The following is a 22,472-nucleotide window of genomic DNA, read 5'->3' as shown; positions in this document are numbered from 1 at the left end:
GTCCCATTGCCCTATTAACACTACCTCTTCCCTCAGTTGCGCAGATCCCATGGGCACATCCAAACACGCCATGTCTCCATGTGTGGGTATGGTGTAGACATTTGAATCCCCACAATGCTGCTCCTCAGCTGTGGGACTTTGGGCAGATGACTTGACGTGGTCACTTGAGAGCCCTGCAGTAAATTGAGACGTCAGTGAATCCTTCAGCAGCGAACTCACTGCCTCAGAGCCTTGTTCTCTTCCTCCAGCACGGAGGGAAATCTACTGAAATCCTACAGGCCCTGGACCGAGCATCCTTGTCCCTCCCTGACCTCACGGACTGTTGAGGGGATGTTCGCAGAGCTCCTGGGCTTCCCTTTCAATTGGATTCTAAATACACAGACGCTATTTGCTCATAATAACGAAGATATGTCACAATCTGTGAGAACGTCTGAACTTATTATAAACTTAGAGTCAGGCGCCAGGGTAAATGTTCCAGAGACTTGCAGGTGTTCTCAGATCAAATTGGTTTCTTTCTGAAGAAATTATGTGAAGCGTTGACACTGGTAAAGCAATTCCAAAATGGAATCTAATTCAGTGCATCTTTCTGCTGGTTTCAAAGGAAAATTGATTTATATAATATTAGTTCCCTTTTGAATCTGACACTGATCTAATAAGCGTGTTATTATTGTCATTTGGTATATCTCTGCTGAATATTAAGCTGTCTATATCGTATATATGTGAATATAAAATGGACCATCTCATGCCTTCTCATTGGAAATACAAGGTTTGTGACAGCTTTTATTCTCACTAAATCCAATTCTGATCAAGGTTTTGGGCTAAAGTTTAAGTTTCTACCTTCCCATCAGAGAGGTAATGAATGGAAATGCTGTAAAACTGTGAAATTCATGTTTTCCCCACATGAAACATTAGAGAGTGCTCAAGTGTATTAGAGGCATCATTTAAATAGAAACATATTCTCATCTGTTCACTCTCCAGTGGGTTTTACCTGCAACATTTTCTTAGCTGAGGTAAATCTCCTCATAAAAATTGAAAATAATAAAACAATATTTTAAAGCATCCCTGAGTAATTCAGGCTAGGCTTTCTTCTATCCAGTCTGAACATGTAACGTTTTATATGTTGGCATTAAGAATAACTTTGAGAGCAGCCTTGCAGTTCTTTTCAAACCGTTCAGGTCCCCCCTCAACATAATCGCCTTGTGAAGTGGGATAAATGAAAGAGAATAGTAATCGGAGCTCTTCCTTGCCCAGAACTAACGCAGACTCACGAACTCAAGCAGAAAGGGATTGTATTGGCAGCGCATCAGAAAGCTTGAAGAATCGACAGAAATACCTATAAGAAAACCAACAGCATGAAAAAATGAAAAACATAAAGCTACAAGAAAACTTGATTTGAGGAAACAGGTAATTCAATGAACATAAAGTATCAAATCAGAAGCAAGCAAGAAAGCTAGCAATAACATAAGACAAAACCATCTATATATAAAGGGAAATAGGAAAATATATATTATATATAAGCTTTATACATATAATACATATTAGTTATACAGAATATTACTAGCATGTATATAAACTCAGGGTTTTGTCTTATGTTATTGTTACATATACATATATTAGGAAGAGTCAAAAAGAAGAAAGTTTGAAATTTTAGAAAGATAGATTAAAAATGCAATAGCAGGGCTAAACATAAAGTATAAGTAAGTCTTTTATAAGAGAAAGCTAAACCCATAGATAAGAAATATGACAGAAAAGATGAGACATGGAAAGAGAATATCTATCAATCTAGGAGGCCATTATCCAATTAACGGGTGTCACAGAAAAGTGAGGAAAGTGGAGAGAAGGAACTTACTCAAAATAATAGAAAAAATTTCCCCAGAATTAAAATTCCAAGTTATCAGAGAATGACTCTTGCCCAACACAGAAAATTTCTGAAAGATCCACAAATGGACACATGATATCAGGAATAAGGAAATATGCGGGGCCTGCCCCATGGCAAAGTGATTAAGTTCACACGCTCCGCTTTGGCAGCCCGGGGTTCACGGGTTCAGACGCCGGGGATGGACCTACACACTGCTCATCAAGACATGCTCTGGCAGGCCTCCCACATACAAAATAGAGGAAGACTGGCACAGATGTTAGCTCAGTGACAATCTTCCTCAAGCAAAAAGAGGAAGATTGGCACAGATGTTAGCTCAGTGACAATCTTCCTCACCAAAAAAAAAATAATAATAATAATAATAAGGAAATATAAAAAGCATCTATGATGTTGAGTGGGGGCACTGTAATTACCCGCAAAAGATAAGGAACATGCTGACATCGGCCTTCTCATAAGCAATACTGGATGTCAGAAGAAAGTGGAGGGAAAATGGTTTTTGAAGACAGAATTGTTTACCCAGGCAAGCTATCAATCAAATGTAATTGATCTAAATAAAGACACTTTCAGACAAACAATGCCTCATAAAACTACTTCTGCCTTTCTCAAGAAGTTATTTAGGGATATACATCATCAGTGAATGAGAACAAACCAGAAAGGGAAAGACACGGGATCCAGGAAACAGTGGATCTGACCTAGGAAGGTTATGCAGTCATGCGCCACATAACGATGTTTTGGTCAACGACGCAAGGCATACACAATGTTGGTCCCATAAGATCAGTTATCATATAGCCTGGGTGTGCAGTAGGCTATACCATCTAGGTTTGTGTAGTACACGCACTCTATGATGTTGGCACACTGTTGAGACCACCTAACAGTGCATTCTCGGACCATGTCCCCATCATTAAGTAACACATGACTGTACAGAAAAATCTGGAAGGACAGCTATACGGAAGAGAGCAACAAACCCAAACTCAGTAGGAGAACATAAGACAGGGAGAAAGACAAGGACTCTGCAAGAATTGCTACATCTGAAAGGCTTAGTAAACTTGAGGCTTTTTTTTTTTTTTTTTTTTTTGTCTGAAAGGAAAGAGAGAAGGGAGGAAGGGAGGAAGAAAGATAAAAGACGAGAAATGTCAGGAAGGCCAAAGTCTGTAGGTGAAGGTGGTAATCCAAATATAAAGCCAAGTAAATGTGACATCATTTTAAGCAACTGATAGAGTGAAAGAAAAGAAAAGCCATTTGAGCTTGATGTTGTTGTACCTCCTGCCTTGGAAGTTGCCCATAGCTCCTGATATTGGACATAGACAGGGACATGTAATCCTGGCATACTGTCCCTCCCTGCAGGGGACAATGAGTAACTGCTCATAATAACACAAATGCCTTTTGTGGGTGTTATAACTTTTTAAATCGGCCACAGAGAAAGCAGGGAAGCCTTTACTACAGTTGCAGAACTGAACACAAATCTTTCGCATGTTGACAACATGAAAACCGAGGTGTAACTGACAAGAGAGGCTCTGGATGAGCCCGGGGAGTCCTCTCACATCCTCCACAAGAATGGAACTACTGTGGAGGACTCCAAAGCAATCACAGCAACATGAAATGCCAAAAGCCCAAATTCGGTAAATTCAGCAAATTTGTCATTCATCAAATTGCATTTTAAAGAATTTGGCTATGTCTTACAGAAGGTAAGAGATGAAAGAGAAAGAGGGATAAACTTATCTTTCCTAGAGAGAGTAAAGCACTGACTGAAGCTGATAGAACAAGAAATAGAGGTTGAAGCATAGTAGTTAAAGTCAAAAATATCAGCAATTGAGGAATCGTTAGAAAACGGGATAATTATCACACACCAGGAAGAGAAGGGGCAGAAGTACAGGGCCATGTGACCTAAATTTTAACCTCCTTATTAGCATAACAAGGAGTCAATAGGACGTTCTAAAGCTGATGAAATTAGGAAACAATGACATGAGCTGATTATTTTGAATTATAGGATAAACCACAGAAGAATGAAAAAAAGAGAAACAGCTAATAAAGTTTCCCTTCGGAGAATGGGGCGAGGGCTTGGGGAAAGGAGGCCAGGAGAGCGTGGATTTGCCTGTTTGTGTGTATGTGTGTGTGTTTTCCTTACAGGTAAGAACCATATCTTACCCGTCTTGGTTTTCCTACGTCCATCCTGATAGTTGGCACAATAACAAGAATAATAGTAAAATCATCTATTTGTTAAGCACCTTCCATGCCCCAGAGCCTGTGCAAGAGCTTCACGTAAACATGGCTGTTCCTTACCTCACCCCGCAAGGTAAACATTCTATCTGTCCAGTGAGGACGTGGATGCAGGGGAGTTCAGAAAAAGAAATTGTCCAAGGACACACAACTGGTTAACGGCAGGATTTGAACACAGGTTCTGAAAACCAGCAGGCTTTAAATCTAATTCTGTCTTTAAGACCTTGGGCTTTTTAAAGAAAAACTAAATCAGTGTTTGAATGAATGATTGTGAACAAACGAATGCACACAAAACTTAAAACGAATGTCAGTTCTGTTGTTCCATGCCTCAAAAAATAGCATTCTATCTTGCTACAAGTATCATTATCCAGATCCAAAAGGCTTTAGACTCATAAACATGCTATACCTGAAATAACTTCAAGAGCTATTGTAAAGTAATGAATAAGGTCTGGTGGAAGCCAGAGGGAAAATTTAGATTCTCAAAAGTAAGTGGAGAGATTTTGTCTAGTAATAGAACAAATTGAAATAATCCAGGCCAAAGGAACACTGGGTAGTAAATATATATTGAATCAGCCTTAACATTTTCAGCTTTCGGGACTAAAATATTATTTTTATGCGGATTTAAGCAGCTTAGGCATTAGGGCTTAATGCAAAATTAGTTTGCCTAAGTGTCTGTGTCTTTGAGCCCAAAGAAGGTCACACGGATGCCAGCACGTGCCTGCCTGCCTCTGGAGCACAGCACTGGTCCCCACGTCTTCTTCATCATCTCTTCTACCAAGAAAAAAAGGTGGAGTGCACTCTTCTCCCTTATATGTGTATCTATAAATTATATTCTGATATACTGGATTAAAATATGCATTACAGCACTTATAGAAAAAAAGAAAACTTAAAAGGATGAAATAAATACAGTATGTAAGCAGAAGTTCTACTTTTTCTTCTCACCCTCCACCGGGTAGTCTTGTGCCATCCCAGCCACACCCCACTTAGGAGAACACTGGTCTGTGGGGAGGATTATCACATGCTGAGCAAGCAGCTGTGGAGAATAAGTCGTATATAAATAAAACAAAAATATTATAATTAGAGTCAACATTTGTTAAGCACTTACCTTGCACCAGGCATTGTTCTAAGCAGTTTTTGTGTTTTAACTCATTTAATCCTTACAACAACCCTACAGGCATATTTTATGTTTAACCCCCATTTTACAAAGGACAGGATTGAGCCTCTAAAGATTAAGTAACTTTCCTGAGGTCACACAGCTTCTAAGTGTTGGATCTAGACTGCCTTTTTTAAAAGAAACATTTTATTTTGGAATAATGTTTAATTTATAGAAAAGTTGCAAAGATAGTACAGAGAGTTCCCATCATCCATTACCCGGCTTCCCTCATTGGTAACGTCTTATATAACCATGGTACATTTGGCAAAATGAAGAAACCAGCATTGGCACATTATTATCAACTGAACCCCAGGCTTCATGTGGGTTTTACCAATTTTCCACTAGTGTCCTCTTTCTGTTCCAAGACCAAATCCGGGGTGCCATCCAGAGTGGTGCCGCTTTTGGTACTGTGCATCAGTCAGGGGTCTACCAGGGAAGCAGTCACAGCAGGATGTGGAGACGGATGCGTGTACGGTGTTCCTTCACTGTAGCTGTCTTCTCCCTGAGTCTGCACATCCTCTTCCTTCTATGGCTGTTTTTTTGTGTCCAAATTTCCCCCTTTATAAGGACACAGTCACATTGGTCTAGGGCCCTTCCTAATAACCTCATCTTAACTTGATCATCTGCAAAGATCCTATTTCCAAAAAAGTTTACATTAACAGATACTAGGTGTGAGGACACCACCATCTTTTGGGGGTCACAGTTCAACCCATCACTAGGCACGTCTGAAAGCCACAGGGCAGGCCATTAGAAAGGGCAGGCTGGACGCTCAGGGAGCTGCTGTCTTCAGGCAGAATTTCTACTCCAAGGAAGCCTCAGCTCTACTCTAAGGCCTTTCAACTGATTGAGTCAGGCCCACCCAGATTATAAAGGATAATCTTCTTTATTTAAAATAAACTGATTATGGACTTTAATCACATCTACTAACTACCTTTACAACCACATCTAGATTAGTGTTTGATTGAATAACTAGGGACTATGGCCTAGCCAAACTGACACATGAAACCAAACATCACACATTGTAATGTGTTTAGATTCATTTGCTATAGTCTGCATCCCTCGGGATGCCTTTTGAGGTTCTTTTGAATATCCAATCAAACCTGGAACCTGCTGTAACTTTGAGCATTAGCTGGGCAATCTCATGTATAGACTTACTAATGCCAGGCATGCTCCACATGCATTATCTCATTTAATCCTCAGAAGCACCCTGTGAGTTAAGGTTGCCAGCCCCACCTGGCAGAGGAAGGAGAAGAAAGAGACCTGTGGTGGCAGAAACAGGATTGGAACCGAGGCAGGTCTGTCTGCTCCAAAGCTTTGGGGACCAAAACCTTCACCACCATGCTGCAGTGGCTCCCTCACCCCCAACTGAGTCTTTTCAAACATACACAAGAAAACTCAGGGGAGTGTTCAAGCATTTTAAAGTCATGTGCTTTTCATTTACCAAAAATAATTTCATTTATTAAATTCAGTGCATCAGGTATCTTTATGTGAGGACAAAATTTCCTTCGCCATTTTTTTCCAAGTCTTTTATTGTGGTAAACATAACATAAAATCTACTTCCTTAACCATTTTCTTTCTTTCTTTCTTTTTTTTTTTTTGAGGAAGATTAGCCCTGAGGTAACATCTGCTGCCAATCCTCCTTTTTTTGCTAAGGAAGACTGGCCCTGAGCTAACATCCATGCCCACCTTCTTCTACTTTATACACGGGACGCCTGCCACAGCATGGCTTGCCAAGTAGTGCCACGTCCGAACCTGGAACCCAAACCAGCAAACCCTGGGCCGCCAAAGCGGAACGTGTACACTTAACCACTGTGGCACCGGCCGGCCCCACTCCCTTAACCCTTTTCGCATGTACAATTCTCCCTTTGTCTTTTGAGGTGAAATAAGTATAGGTCTTCTACAAAGCCCAGATGCTCCTCTAATGTCGGTTAGTTTTTCTTAGGGCTGCGAGGACACCTTCTCTGGCCAATAGCAGAAAACCTGGAATAAGAGGAGTCGTATTCACAGACAATGAGCTTTTTAAGGCAAGTGCAGTGGGAGGACCAGGTTCCCCAGGGTTATGCCTGCACTGGGGCATGTCCCGGATGACAGCACTTAGCCAGGTGGAAGAGGGCCAGCATTCAACCCGGCGGAGCAAACATCTACAAGGTTTGTCAAGATACAATGCAGGTACTGTACACTTTCTCTTCCTCCCTTCCCTTCCGACTTGCCCAATCTTTGAATCATTGTCAAGTTCTCAAGTGAGGATCTTGAGAGTCAACCAAAGAAGAGCAGAAACCAGGGAAAAGCAATCCCCACTCCCCCACGCCCTGTAGGCAACAAAGGACTGACTATTCTGAAGTTTCATCTTAAGGAGCCTGCTAACCCCCAGAAGTATCCAAGACGCGGGTGGGGTTACACTTTATACCTCTTGCTACTTTGTAAGTGTTTGAACAGAAAGGGACTATTTGTTCCAGAGGCTTACAAGATGGTTTTCCTAAAATAGCTGCACAGACAGGAGGGTGGAGTCTTGGGCGATGGAAGGAGCCCCCAGATGCCCCGGTGCAGCTCTCACCTGCTACCCTGCCACACTTGCCTGCTGCCCTGTAGCTCTGCTCTGCAGGTCAGAGGCTGACATCAAGAAACGAGTCAATTTTTTGGGATAGAATGAGCAATTGCACAACACTGGAAATCTGTCCAGTCTATTCCAAGTTGCCCACACAACGGACACCCCCCAGATGAAACCTGATGCTTTGCCCTCTGTTGGGTCCACAGGTACTGCTCAAAGACCACTGGGAGCAATAGTGACCCAACTTGACTCCAGACACCGGTAAGCATCTTCAGGAAATCCTCTCCCGCTTTCCAGCCAGAATCTCAGACCCATCTGAGAAGGGCAGAATGAAACTTCTCCCTCCTCTGCGGAAGGAGCTAGCCTGGAGTCAAGGGTGTTACAATGTGAGGCTAATTACTGTAGCCTTTTAATATTCTCCTCTCCCAGGCCCTCCCGGGAAGGATAAAATAAAACGCTGCATAATAATAGGTGAAATGAACGTGGACTGGGAACCTTCAGTAGCTGTGTGACCTTGGACAAAGTAGTTGACCCAGACTTGCAATCTCATTAACACAGAAGGAAAGAGAGTGACAGAAAAGGCCCCTTTCTTTTCCTTGCCAGGGTGAGGAGGATCAGGCAGGAGCCAGGGTGTGTCAGAGAGGACTCGCCTATACATCTGACTCCGGGCGGGGGGAGGCAGTGTCTCATGGGAGACACAAGGCTGCAAGTTCAGCCTGAGGTTCTCCTTTATATTTTCCCCACAATTTTTGTTCAGCTGACAATTTCAGTTGTATCTGCCCAATGGCTTTTTTGTTTTGTTTTAATTGTGAACTATATCATACACAAAGAAGGGTGTAAAAAGCCTATGAATGGTTTAGAAACTAATAACAACATGAACACCAGTGTATTCACCATTCAGGAGTAAAAATAGAATGTGACCAACCCTTAGCATCCCATGTGCCTCGTTCAGATCACTTTCTCCTCCTGCCCCACACAGAGCCCACCTTACTAGCCTGATTTTTGTGTTAATGATTCTCTCGCACCTTTTCTTGTTGCCATGAATGCGCCTCTTAAAATATATGGATTAATGTCATTTTTGACATTTATATCAATGCAGTCACACTGTTATGAGTTATCTGTGACTTGCTTCCTGTGCTCAATTTTGTGTTTTTAAGATTGCTTCATGTTTTTGAGGGCAGCTGTGTGTAGTTCTTTCATTTTCACTGCTGTGTCGTATTTCTTCATATTCTGAATCGAATATGCCACAATCTATATATTCATTCTACATTTGATTGGCATTTCGGTTGTTCCCAGTTTAGAGCCATTAAGAACAATGCAGCTATGAATGTTCGTGCGTGTGTCTCCCGGCACACGCGTATATGAGTTTCTTCAGGAAGGAGTGGAATTGCAGGATCACAAAGCGTGTGGATTTTCCACTTTACTAGGTAATACCAGATAACGCTGTGCTGTTTTTCAAAGTGGTCGTACCAATTTATATTCCCAGTAGCAGTTAATAGGAGTTCCTCGTACATCCCGAAAAACACTATAAATCATCAACTTGGTTGTTGTTTTTGCTAATTCGTTAGTGCACAATGTTTTCTCATTGCAGTTTTAATTTGTAATTCCCTGGTTAACAATGAGATTGGGCATCTTTTCATATGATTATGAGTCATGTGTGTATTCCTCTTCTGTAAATTGCCTTTTCACGTCTTTGGCCCGCTATTCTGTTGAGTCATCTGTTTCATTCTTATTGCTTCATAAGAATTGTTACATATTCTGGAAGTCCTTTGTGGTTATATATTGCAAATTTCTCTCTGCATTTGTATCCTCTGTTCACTCTCTTAAAGGTATCTTCTGATAAAAACGTTCTCAAGTTAAACTTAGTTGAATTTACAGTGATGTATAAGAAGTTTTGATCTGTAGTAGGGACAGTCCTACCATCCTACCACCTTCTGCAGCTTCTTCAGGGTTGTTTTGACTAGGCTTGGCCTTTTGACCTTCTGTATAAATTTAAGTCACGATGACAGAAGAACTACACAACTGTAACATAGGCAGTGAAGACATTGAAATTGTTAAAGATTTTGTTTACCTCGGTTCAGTCGTCAATTTTAATGGAGATGGCAGCCAAGACGTCAAGAGAAGACTGAGACTCAGAAGGACAGCAAAGAAAGAATTAGGAAAGATCATCAAGTGTAAGGAAGTGTCGTTAGAGGCGAAGGCCAAGACTACCCACATGCTCTTATTCTCCATGACTATGTACGATGTGAAGGCTGGACAGTGAAGAAGGATGACAAGAAAAGAATTGACTTATTTGAAATGTGGTGTTGGAGGGGAGCCCGTTCTGGACTGCCAGAAAGAGGAACAAGTGGGTCCTAGAGCAAATTAAGCGTGAATTATCGCTGGAGGCAAAAATGATAAAACTGAGGCTGTCCTACTGTGGGCACATTGTGAGAAGACAGGACTCTTTGGCAAAGACAATAATGCTGGGAAAAATAGAAGGCAGTAAGAAAAGAGGAAGAGCAAATGTGAGATGCGCTGACTCCATAAAGGGAGCCATAGGCATGATCTACAGGAGCCGAGTAGGGCTGTAGAGGACAGGACACTGTGGACATCACTCATTCATGGGGTCACCAGGAGTCGGAGTTGACTTGATGGCACGTAACAACCACCACAATAAATTTAAGAATCTGCTTGTCATGTTCTACCAAAGAAACAAACTTCCACTGGAATGTCACTCAATCTATAGGTCAAAAGGGCAGGAATTCATATCTTTATTATACTGTCTTCCTATTCAAAAATATGGTAAATATGGTATATGTCTGCATGGTTTTAGGACTAATTTAAAGTCTTTCATAAAGGTTTAGAGCTTTATCTATAGAAACTTATGCCTCTTTTGAAAATGTGTTAGTAAGCAATTCATATTTTTTATTGCTAATATGAGCAGTATCTTTTAAAATTACATTTTTCTAACTAATTGCCTCTGGTATATAGAAATGCAATTGATTTTTTATATTTGTTTTATTATGCAGACATCTTACTAAACTCATTAACTTTATTATTTTTTACCAATTTCTCATTGGTTTTATTTTTTCATTTTTATTTTTTTGAGATTCTTTTTTTAATTAATTATTTTTTTTAATTGCAGTAACATTGGACTATAACATTATATAACTTTCAGGTGTTCATCATAATCTATTTTGAATTCTGCGTAGATTACACCATGTTCACCACCCGAAGATCAATTACAATCCATCACCACACGTGTGCCTAATCACGCCTTTCACTCTCCCCCGACCCTTGTTGACTTTAATAGTTCATACATAGATGATTTTAGAATTTCTATGTCTGCAAATCATGACAGTTTTGTTTCTTCCTTTCCAATTCTTATACTTTTTCTTTTTTTTTCCCCCGTTTTATCACCTTAGCAATGACCTCCACTACATTGTCAAATGGGAATATTGAGAGGACGCATCTCTATCTTATCCCGTGAACTTCAACTTTTGACTGTTAATAATGATGTTTGCTGAAGGTTTTTCAGATTAACGAATATCTCTTCTATTCCTAGTTTGCTTTAGTTGCATTCCAGAAGTTTTAAAACATAACCTTTTCATCATATTCAGTTCTATGTATTTTTAAATTTCCATTATATATTTTCTTTGATCTATGAATTATTTAAAGTATGTTTTTCATTTCCAAATGTAAGGCTTTTTTTAATTAATGTTTTTTGTCATTGATTTCTAACAATTACTTTTGATATTTATTCATAGAAAATTCCATAATTGTTTAAAAAGAGGCAATAATCTCCAACTGCTGAGTGCCACGTTCTCTATATGCCATTTTATCAAGTTTATTAATGTGTTCATGTCTTTTACATCCTCACTGACTTTTAGCTGCTTAATCTCTGAATTGCCAAGAGAAATGTTAAAAATCTCCCACTGGCACAGTAGATCTGTCTATCTTCCCTCTTAGTGCTGCAATTGTTTACTTTATGTATTTTGAGGAGATATATATAAATAATGTTACAAGTCTAGAATTGTTATATTTGTGTGAAATTAAGCATCTTACCATTGTGTGGTGACCTCTTTATCACTCATAAAGCTGTTTGCCTTAAAGTCTGTTTTTTTCTGACATTAACATATTTTTCCAGCTCTCTTTTGACTGCTATTTGCCTGTTGTGTCTTTTTCCATCCTTTAACTTTCAATATTTCTACATCCTTATGTTTGAAATGTGTCTCGTGTAAATAGCATATGCTAGATTATATTTCTTTACCCAGGCTCTCAGTTTTTGTCTTTTAACTGGGAAGTTTAGTCCTGTCATAGTTACAGTCATTACTAATATATTTAAATTTATTTCTGCCATCCTACTATGTGTTTTATATGTGTCTCCCTTTTTCTGTTCTTCCACAGCCCTTTCTTGTAAAGTAGGTTTTTTTGTTTTTATTTCATCATTTTCTCCCTCCATTGGCTTCTATTTTTTTGGAAGTTATATTCTCCATATCGTTCCTTTTTGTAATTGCCCTAAAATTTTTAAGATGCATTTTTAATAATTCTAAAATTAATATCTTTAACCTCCTGCTGAAAAATTCAAGGTCCTTAAATTTTTTTCTAATTCCAGTTATCCTCCCACCTAATCCAATGTTCATGTTGTCTGATATTTTACTTATAATAGGGTTTTTCCCCTGAAAATTTGACATTATAATCACATTATCGAGTTAAGATTTATTTAGATTTAAATTAAGATTTATTCAGATGTATCCACATATTTATAACACATTTGCTCATCGTTCCTTTTTGTAGCTCAAATCTTCCCTCTTGGACCATTTTTCTCCTACCTGCAGTATATTGTGTAGAATTTCATTTAGTGGGGAACTTCTAGTGATAAATTATCTGTTTCTTTATTTCTTTCATCTGAAATATCTTTACTTTGTCCTCATTTTTAAAAAATCGTTTGGCTGAATATAGAGTTTTTGTTAACAGTTATTTTCTCCCAGCACCTTATGCCCTCTGGCTTTCCTGTCTGTGGACAAGAAGTCAGCAGTAACACTAATTGCCTTTCTTTTGGAGAGGGTTCATCTTTCCTCTCTGGCTGGTTTTAAGATCATCTCTTTTTCTTTATTCTGTAGTTAATCTGATGTGCCTAGAAGTGTGTTTCCTTTTATTTATCCTCCCTCAGATTTGTTGAAGACTAGTGTCAGTTAGAGTTCTGGAAAATTCTCAGCCATTATTTGTTAGGATAAAATCCCCTCCCCATATCTGACTGAAACTTCTCCCTTTGTCCTCTCTTGTTTTTTGTGTGCTTTTTTTCCCTTGTATTTTTAAACTTATATCCCCAATTTATATCCATGATAATGCCATTGCATCCATCTTCATTATTTCTAACTGTATCTAATTTCTGGTTACTCCATCCATTGAAGTTTTAATTTCAATTGTTCCATTTTTCATTTTTAGAAGCTAAGTTTGGTTGGTTCTTTTTCAAGTCTGCTTGGTCTCTGCTGAAATTTTCAAGCTTCTCTCTCATATCTTTACACATTTTTGCACAGCTATTTTACTCCCAATGTTCAATAAATCCAGTATGTGAAGCTCTTGCTGATCTATTTCTACTATACGTGTGGTTGCTTTTCTGCTGGTTCTCTGAATCATTATGCTTTGTTTCCTTGTGTGTTTTGTGATTTTCTACTATAAGCTGCTCATTTTCCTTGCACAATTATTTGTGGAAACTCTGAGAGGCCTGCATTGAAGCAGGATTCCTCCAGAATATATTTGTGTTTATTCACTGGTCATGTAAGGTAGTACCAAACTGAGAACACATTACATTTTCAGACTTAGATATGTAGGACCACCCATGTGGTATGAATTTGAACCGCAAATGCAAGTGAGAGTCAGTTTGTGCCAGGCCAAAGTGATTGTCTGGGTTGAGATGCACCACTTTTCTTTCTTCTCTTTCTGTGTTCACTATGAAAGATGTGTAGTCCTTTTTTAGGACCCTGGTTTTATTTAAGGATCTCCTATGAGGTACCCCACCTTGGTCAAGACCAGGACTTAAACTCCTGTCTCCCATCCCCACAGAATCTCCAAGGCAGAAGCCCAAGGCTCTAGCATTTGGGAGAAACTTCCAGGGTGAAGCAAGCTTTGGTGTTCATTTACGTCCCTCGGTGTTTGGTTTCAGTTTGTTTGGGAGCTGAGAAGATTTCCTACTTCCATGTCAGCTCAGAGACACATTTTTAAAGATTTTAAAAATATACTTTATCCAGTATTTCAGTTGTCCTGGATGGGAAAATTGTTCTGGCTATCTAATCTGTTCTATTCCTGGAAACAGAAATGATCAGGCTGGTTTATTTTTAACCAAGCCTAATTTCCAGATCACTCTGCACCTGTGAACCTGAACCGATTTGCATGAATGTGCCTTCCTTTTCTAACTAAAAAGAACATCCAAAGAGGTTAACCAATGGACTTCTGTTGGAGAAAAACAAATAGCATGGCAGTCTACCTGGCCCTGGGGCTCTCAGAAAAGATGACTCTAACCTCTATTTGAAACTATCATGTCCAATGTACTAATAATAGTGGCTGATGCTCACTGGGGTAGTCTTATTATCATTTCCCAAACACTGGATGTGTTATATGTATTGCCTCAATTTTCACAATCCTCTGAGGTAGGTATTATTATTTCCATTTCACAGATAAGGAAACTGAAGAGCAAAATGGTTAAGAAATTTGCCCAAAGAACATGATGGAAATAGGAGGCCTTTGGGCTCCAGAGCACTCGCTCTTAGCCTTGCTGTTACACTATCTCTGTGAGAAGATAAGCAATCAGTGAAAAACTAACTGCCAGAGAAATAGGGCCCATATCAGAGAGGTCAGGGGCAATGATTCCTCCAGCTCCATGGTTCTTAACCTGAGCAGCCCATCAGAAGAAGCCAGGGAGGGTTGTCAAGTAGAGATCCTGATTTAGTTGGTCTGGGGTGGGGCCTGAACATCTATCTTGTCAAATCTCCCCAGGCAGTCTGGTGAACCCTTGATTAGAACCACTCCTCTGTGGGCTACCAGGACGGATAGCTTCCTCTCTCCCTTTGTTCACATATTATTACACTTTACCATGTCTCAACTTCCTGGGAAAATGGACGTTGGCCAAGAAAGAGAGTTGTCATTTCACTAGTCACCATCTGAATGTCCTCAGGCAATTAAGACTCTTGGGTTTCAGCGTGGTCATTGAATAAACCCAATCTCTTCTGGATCAGCATTGTGTATCAGCAGGTCAGGGCTGGGAGGAGGACAGCTCTGAGTTAAATTAGGCATGGGGATTATTGATGGATTTCATATATCCATCACTCCATATGCTTGGATATTTGGGAGTGAGAGTCGCTACAGATGCTGCCACCTAAGTGATCCTGAGTGGTCTCAACACAGAGAACCCTCACTGAAGGCCCTGGCTCTCTCCTTCCCAGTTAAGTGCTTAAGAAAAGCAAGAAGCGCAGTTTAACTGGGGAAGAGTCACTAAGGGACAAAGTCCTAAAAAAAGAAGGGGAGGCCCAGCTTGAGAATGCCACCCACCTCCACACACACACACCCTCTCTGTCAAGGCTGCTGAAGCCATCTGGACAGAAAGAAGCTGCTTTTAAGGAATTTGGCTTTGTTGGGCCTGCATGTAAAATTCCAGCACAGATGTTCCTTGGCAACCGAGCACCTGACTTCTCAGGACCAAGATGACAGCTCTCCCTCCCCGGCTGGGTCTGGCCCAGGTTTGCATCAACAATTTAGTCCTTCCTTTCAGTGCTTCCGACCTGAGCCCTCCTGTCTACCCTGCATCCCTCCCACGGGGGAACCAAATTACACAGAGCTGAGCCGAGACGTCCTCCTGAGTGCTCTCCACCATGCGTCTTGTAGGGCTTCACGGCCCTGCCTCTGTTCACTCATAGTGAACACGGGTCCTCAGGGGACAGGGGCAGGGGTCACTCCAGCTGCAGTTAGAAAGGTGCCAGGGGAATACGCTGAGCTTTCTGAGGACCCCTGACCAGCCCTGGGCCCCTATGCATAACTCCACTTCCCTCACTTCCAGTGGGACTCCCCTGAGAGGTGAGCCGGCTTCCCCACTAGCCCTGCACCTGTCTCTGGGTCACCAACCAAGCCTGTCCCTGTCTCCTGGACACCCCAGGCCTCCTGTGGCTGCCTCTGGAAAGCTCAGGTGAGGCCTCAGACAGGACACCAGTTCCTAAGGAGAGGGGTCAGGCCTTTATTCTGCTGCCCTCACAGCAGTGGGTTTTAAACTCCAGAGGTTCCTTAGAACAGCCTCTGGACAGGGAATTGGGGGAGAGCGGCGGGGGCATGGAGGCCTAGAGGACCTGCTTCTGTATCAAATGAGCCAAGGTGCTGCCTGTGTTACCCCGAGCATGGCAAGGGCCTGCCTCACCTGGGCTGTAGTGCAGCGTGCCAGGCAGGGGGCAGGTCTTCCAGGCAGCGCAGGAACTGCTCTGCGCATATTCCCCATGAATCCCAATAAAGTTCCTGCAGGGTAGGTGCTATTGTTACCACAATTTTATAGACGAAGAAACAGAAGTTCAGAGAAGTTAAATAACTTGTGCGCTGTCACACAGCCAGTGGCAGAGTCTAGATTCAAATACGAATGAGTCCAGCTCCAAAACCTGCACCCTCTCTACTATTCCAGGCTGTCTTAACTCCCCTACAAAATGGCAAGCTTCCCAATGCATTCGTTCCTTAAAAGGACTAATAAAACAACATTTGAAGAAAGGATTAATAGGAACTATGAGTAAAAAAAGGCCAAATGCCAAACACCATAATCATCATCGTTATTGTCATTGAACATAAAACTATGCTCTGGCCTCTTGAAAGCCCAAAGAGGCGAATAAATTAGGTGACATTTGTCTTCCTGGACCTCCCTAGTCTGATGGCTCTTGCTCCCACCACTCCAGCATCTACCTGCATCGCTCTACCGGAAGGACTGGCGCCTGGTGCTTGATCCCCACACAGACTATCATCCCACGCCCTGCCCCGTCTCTCTCCCCTCAGCCTGCGAGCCTGCCATCCATGATGGCGGTTCCCTGCATTCTGTGCATGCATAAAAACCAGAGAAGGGGCCACATGCAACAAAGGACTGATCTGGGCAGCACAGGCAATTACAGACCGAGGCAGAGTATAGTGAAGGGAAGAGGTTGAGGTTTAGTCAGAACGGGCAGCAGGTGTGTCTCCAATGGGAGAAGCATCTCCCATAGGTGGCAGGGGTAGAAGGGAGAATTCAGAACGGGAGTATCTTTTGGGAGCCTACATGTTGTACCATATTGAACCCTGCCTGTTCTACCATGGGTCAGGCTGCTCTTTCTCTTAACAAGTCCGTATAAGGGCAAGCAAGTTTCCCTAAATAGACCTGGAAGAACAGGCCTGCTTCCCTGCACTTGCATCCTTTTCCTACTCTTCTGTTGCACAGGCAAAGGTAGCTAATGAAATCTGATGCCCAAGCCAGAGCAGGTCAACCTGTGCTTTCCAATCCCCGGAGACCAAAGGTGTTTCAAGAGTCTGAGAGTCCGTATATGCTCCAACCATTTACCGTAGACTGAATGACTGTCTCCCACCACTAGGAACCATGGTTTTGTGAAAATACTGGACACCAATGAGTTCATTGTTCCAGGTTCTTTTTATTTTAAGGAACAAGGTCAGGGGGCAGGGCTCCTTCGTAGCAACACCATAGAGTGACGAAGGAAGCAGACGCTCATGGTGTATCAGTCTGGGTTCTCCAGAGAAATAGAAGCAATAGGAGGCAGGAGTTAATGCTGCAGTCATGAGTCTGAAACCTGGAGGACAGGCCCATAGGCTGGAAACTCAGGCAGGTGTTGATGTTGCAGTTTTGAGGCAGAATTTCTTCTTCTCTGGGAAACCTCAGTTTTTGCTCTTAACATCTTCAACTGATTGGATGAGGCCCACCCACATTATCAGTGGGAAACCCCTTTACTCAAAGACAACTGATTGTAGAAATTAACTACTTCTACAAAATGCCTTCACCACAAAACCTAGATTAGCGTTTGATAAAATAACTGGGTAGTATGGCCTAGCCAACTTGACATAAAACTAACCACCATACATGCATATTCAGGAACAGGAGCCACCATGGACTCATGGAGCCAAGAATAAAGGATTGTTCTAGATCTACTAGTATCCAGACATTAATGTGACTCAGCCACCTCCGTGCAGTCTCTTCTACTCCCATGCGGCACACTCTTTTTGTACATTCAGTTCAGATTTTGAAGAGAAAAAATTGTATTGATTCAGGCCATTTTTTTCATACCAGGCCGTGTTAAGGCCACCGTGGGGATTGGTTGTGGTGGAGTCAGGCAACCTCCCCATGGTCCAACCAGTGGTTGTTCCTGTGCAAAGACCAGCCAAGGGCACTGTCTCAGACTTCACTACCGCCTCTAGCAGTCATGAGGGAGAAAACAAAGACCAGGATTCTGGAAGCATCTCTGTCCCTGGTGGGAGCACCCCTGTGACCTAGCGGGTGGGGACAGAACTGGCCACTACCCGTTTCTGGAATTCCACCCCCAAATGCTCAGCTTGTCCTTCTCTGGGAATTCAACACCAAAGGGCAGGCTCGTCAGCACATTCCCCAGAGAAACAAGCAGATTGGGGTTATAGAGTGGGAGGGCCTGAGGTCAGAGTCCAATGCAAAAGGGAGAAAAATATGGTGGTCATGAAACCACTGCCCCCTGCCTTCCACCATCCTTCTCCTTATGCAGATGTTTGGCTGCGGGGCACATTCAGGGGAGGCCAGACGTGAGAACAGATTTTACTGAAAGCCATTCGCACCCAACACAGAGATTTCCAAAAGGATAGGCCATTTTAGGTTTAATATAGGAATAGAAGAGATAGGACATTGGCAAACGACAGGAGGTTTAGACAGGGATGCTAAAGAGAAGGTTACTCCATCCAGATTCGGACCTTTCCCACCAGCAGCAGCTAATGATGTATTCCTTTATTTTAAGGTTTTACTTTAATAAAAAGTAAATTCTCCTAGAAGTGTAATGCTCAGATAATATTCTTATTCGCTGACAGGTTGGACAAGGGTGAGAAAATCCTACGGATAGTTCTCAGGATTGCCTGCCCATTGAAATCAATGGACTAGAGTTGTTTTTTTTTTTTTTTTTAGGAAGATTAGCCCTGAGCTAACATCTCCTGCCAATCCTCCTCTTTTTGCTGAGGAAGATTGGCCCTGAGCTAATATCCATGCCCATCTTCCTCTATTTTTTGTGGGATGCCTGCCATAGCATGGCATGACAAGCTGTGCCATGTCTGTTCCCAGGATCCAAACTGGCAAAACCTGGGCCACCGATGCAGAACATGCGAACTTAACCACTGTGCCACTGGGCCAGCCTACGGACTAGAGTTTTAAACTTCTGATTCTTGGGTCTCACCTCCACCGGTTCTAATTCCATTGGTCTGGGCCGCAGTCTTGGGCATAGGGATTTTTTTAAAGTCCCCCAGGGGATTCCAATGTGCAGCCAAGGCTGAGAACCCTCTCCCTCGGGCAGTGTACTCACATTTGGCCCCTAGGAGCCTGGTGAACCTACGGATGTGTGGACGCTCCTCAGACCTTCTGCCCCAGAATCTCTGGAAGATTATCATGCAGTCAGCCATTGACCCTGGTGCCCGGGTCTCCAAGAAAGTGTCTACTTCCGCTGCTGGCGGCTCTCAGCTCACCTACAGGGTAAGGCCTAAAGTAGTGCTTCTCAAACATGCATATAGATTACCCAGGATCTTGTTAAAATGCAGATTCTGATTGATATGGATAGGGCCTGAGCTTCTGCGTTTCACTAGGCCCCACACGATGCCCAAGCTGCTGGTCTGTGTACCGCCTCTTAAGGAGCAAGGGCCTAGAGCGGTGCTTTTCCACCTTGCCTACACATTGAAAATTCAATGGGTCTGGGGTACAGCCTGGGCCCTCAGGTTGTTTCTGAAGCTCTCCAGGTGATCCTCTGTTGCAGCGAAGCTTGAGAACCACAAACAAGCAAAAGCAGAAAGCTGTCTTAAAGGGATATCAGCTTTAGGATTTTGGCAAAATAATGCTTTGAATTTATGACAGGAACAAAAATGTTAAAATTATATATAATTTCTCTGAAAAGAATAGGTCATGAGTCTGTAGCGGGCATGATGGCTTCAAGGTTACTTCGCGGAGCTGGAGTGCTGGCCGTGTAGGCCCTGAGGGCCCGTGGTGCCCATGGAGTTGCCGTGGTGTGCTCTATGGCGTCTGGAGGTGGTGTTCCTATGACGAGCAGGTGACTGGGCTGGAGAGGGAGGTCCTAGGAGCTGTATGGAAGGGACTGGACCTACACAATATGCTAGCCCCAAAGACAGCTTCAGGCACCAAGGAAGACCCTAATTTAGTCCCCTCCATCACCAACAAGCCGATAGTGGGCTGCACCTGTGAAGAGGACAACAGTGCTCTCATCTGGTTCTGGCTGCACAAAGGCGAGACCCAGCAGTGCTCCAGCTGTTGAACCCATTACAAGCTGTGCCTCCTCAGTTGGCCCATGGAGCATCTGCACTAACTTACTCAAAATGTGCTATAAAGTTTCTTCTTTCCAGTAAAGACCAGCCATTGCATTGACTCCTTCTCCCACTAAAAAAAAAAAAAAAAAAAAAAAAGAATCACGAGGAAGAGCCTTTGGTGGCTGAAGGGATATTAGAAATGCAGAAGCTGGTGGTGAAATGGGACCTCTTTCTACACAAAAGAGCATGGAGCCGTGAGGGAAAATGATGTCAGGGACTGGGCAGCTCCCGGAGAGAGAGAAAAGGGAGCTGCTGTGAGGATGGAACTTGGCTAAGAGGGAGAAATGTCTATAGAGAATTTTAAGAAAGTTCTAGTGTGTGTAGGGCCATGTAACCTCCTTCCTCAGTGTCCTCAAGAAACCATCAATGAAGACCTAGTTCAAATAATATTTGAACTCTGATCTGTGGTGGGTTCTGTTTGTTTTTTGCCTGAGTCTCCACACCTAATGGGGTCTCCTAACAACCCTATATGGAAAGTATTGTTGCTGTCCGTGTATTACAGATGGGGAAACCGAGGCTTAGAGAAGGTCAATAATGTGCCCCAAGTCTTGCAGGTGCCATGGCAGAGCTAGAATGGAGAACTGGATGGTAGTTGAGTGAATTAACCACAGAACCCAGGCTCTGACTTGCCCAGATGGGACGGAGGCCTCAGGATTGATTTGCATGAGAAAAGCCCTCAAGGAAGAGAAAATAAGGAGTCCTGACTGGATGCAGGAATAACACCTCTGCTGAAGGCAGAAGTCTGCCAGCTCAGCCCTGGCCTGTCCCTCAGACCACACTCCAGGCCTGAAGCCCAGGGAAGGAGAAGGGGTGGGGAGAGAGGAGTCAGGAGTGAAAAATGTAAGAGCTTTTCCTCCAAGGATCTCTCTACAGAGTTGGGGTCACAGGATAGCCCATCTTGAGATCCAAATAACAGTGAAACACAGTGGTAGACCAGGGAGTCTTCCTACTTTCACAGGAAACACAGCTTCAAGAGCTCTGTAGAACACAGCACTCATTCCACAAAACATTTATGTAGCACCTACTGTGTGCCCAGTGTTGAGGATTCCATGATGAGCAATCCTAGTGCTAGAGCAAAGGCGTTCCTCCAGAGATCTGCAGCTCACGGATTCTTGTGACCTGTTCGCCAAGGGCAGAGGTGACTTTGCCTGTTTTTCTGGCTACTCACGCATCTTGAACATCACACATATTTCACCAGTGAAAAATTATTTCTAGTCTTCCTTATGCTCCAAGCTTTCTGGACGCCGAAGGCAAGAAGAAAGTGTCCATAAGATTAAAACAACTACCCAGTGGCTTGGAAGAAGTTTCTCTCACAGTTCCTTTAGGAATGCACACAGTGTAATGCAATCCACAAATCAGCAAGAGTTCCAGGGGTTATTTCTTCAGTCGCTCCTCAATATAAGTTTACTCTTGAGCTAAAGAACAATTAAGCAAAACAACTCCACAGAGGCCCATTTAGGGAGGCCTTGCCCAGAGGGGCGGCTTCATCCAAGAAAGTGTTAAAGTAATAATTCTTAAATTTGAGGGTGGGTGGGGTGTTGAGAGTCCCTTCCATAATCTGAAGAATGCTAGGAAACGTTTCCTTGGGAGGAAGTGGGCAATTTGCACAAACATACAAAATGCTGCCCCGGATCCCAGTTCCCAGATGCCTGAACCCCAGTCACAGATCTACTGGAGTTTGTGGGATCCGGATTGAGAACGCCTAACCCAGAGGAAAGGATGGAGAGCGCATCCTTCAGCCCACCTTTCATAAACATTGTCTTTCAGCTGGGTCTTGGAGAAGAACGAGGCAGCCGCGAGTTTGAAGTTACGTTCCCAAGAAGCTGAGGCAGCTGTTACTCCACAGTGGCATCATGAGCACAGGGGACCACTCGTGACTTCTCAGGCTCATTTAATTCTTGCAATTTAAATCGCCACCTCCTTAGTTTGCCTCACTCCAGCTGGTTTTGAAGAGACATCATCTTAAATAACCCACCCTAGGATTTCAATGACTAATAGGCCCAAACCCTCCCGGAGTATTTCCATTTCAAAAAGTGGCTGTGTTTATCCACACGGTGACACAGTGACACGTCAGAACAAGTGACAAAGGAAAATAAAGAATTCCAGAGGGAAAAGAGAAGGGAAATAAATAGTGAACACCCACTCCA

The 22,472-nt window shown here is 42.7% G+C and overlaps 1 long non-coding RNA gene across 1 annotated transcript; it reads left to right on the top strand.

The window, feature by feature from the left end:
• Positions 1-467: 467 nt before the first annotated feature.
• Positions 468-5,012, top strand: LOC138917269 (uncharacterized). Its single transcript, XR_011425034.1, has 3 exons — positions 468-766; positions 1,252-1,404; positions 4,779-5,012. It is a non-coding gene; the product is annotated as an uncharacterized lncRNA (long non-coding RNA).
• The last annotated feature ends 17,460 nt before the right edge of the window (positions 5,013-22,472 follow it).

This window comes from Equus caballus, chromosome 1, assembly GCF_041296265.1.
Source record: "Equus caballus isolate H_3958 breed thoroughbred chromosome 1, TB-T2T, whole genome shotgun sequence".
Lineage (NCBI taxonomy): Eukaryota > Metazoa > Chordata > Mammalia > Perissodactyla > Equidae > Equus > Equus caballus.
This window is presented reverse-complemented; position numbering and strand designations above follow the sequence as displayed.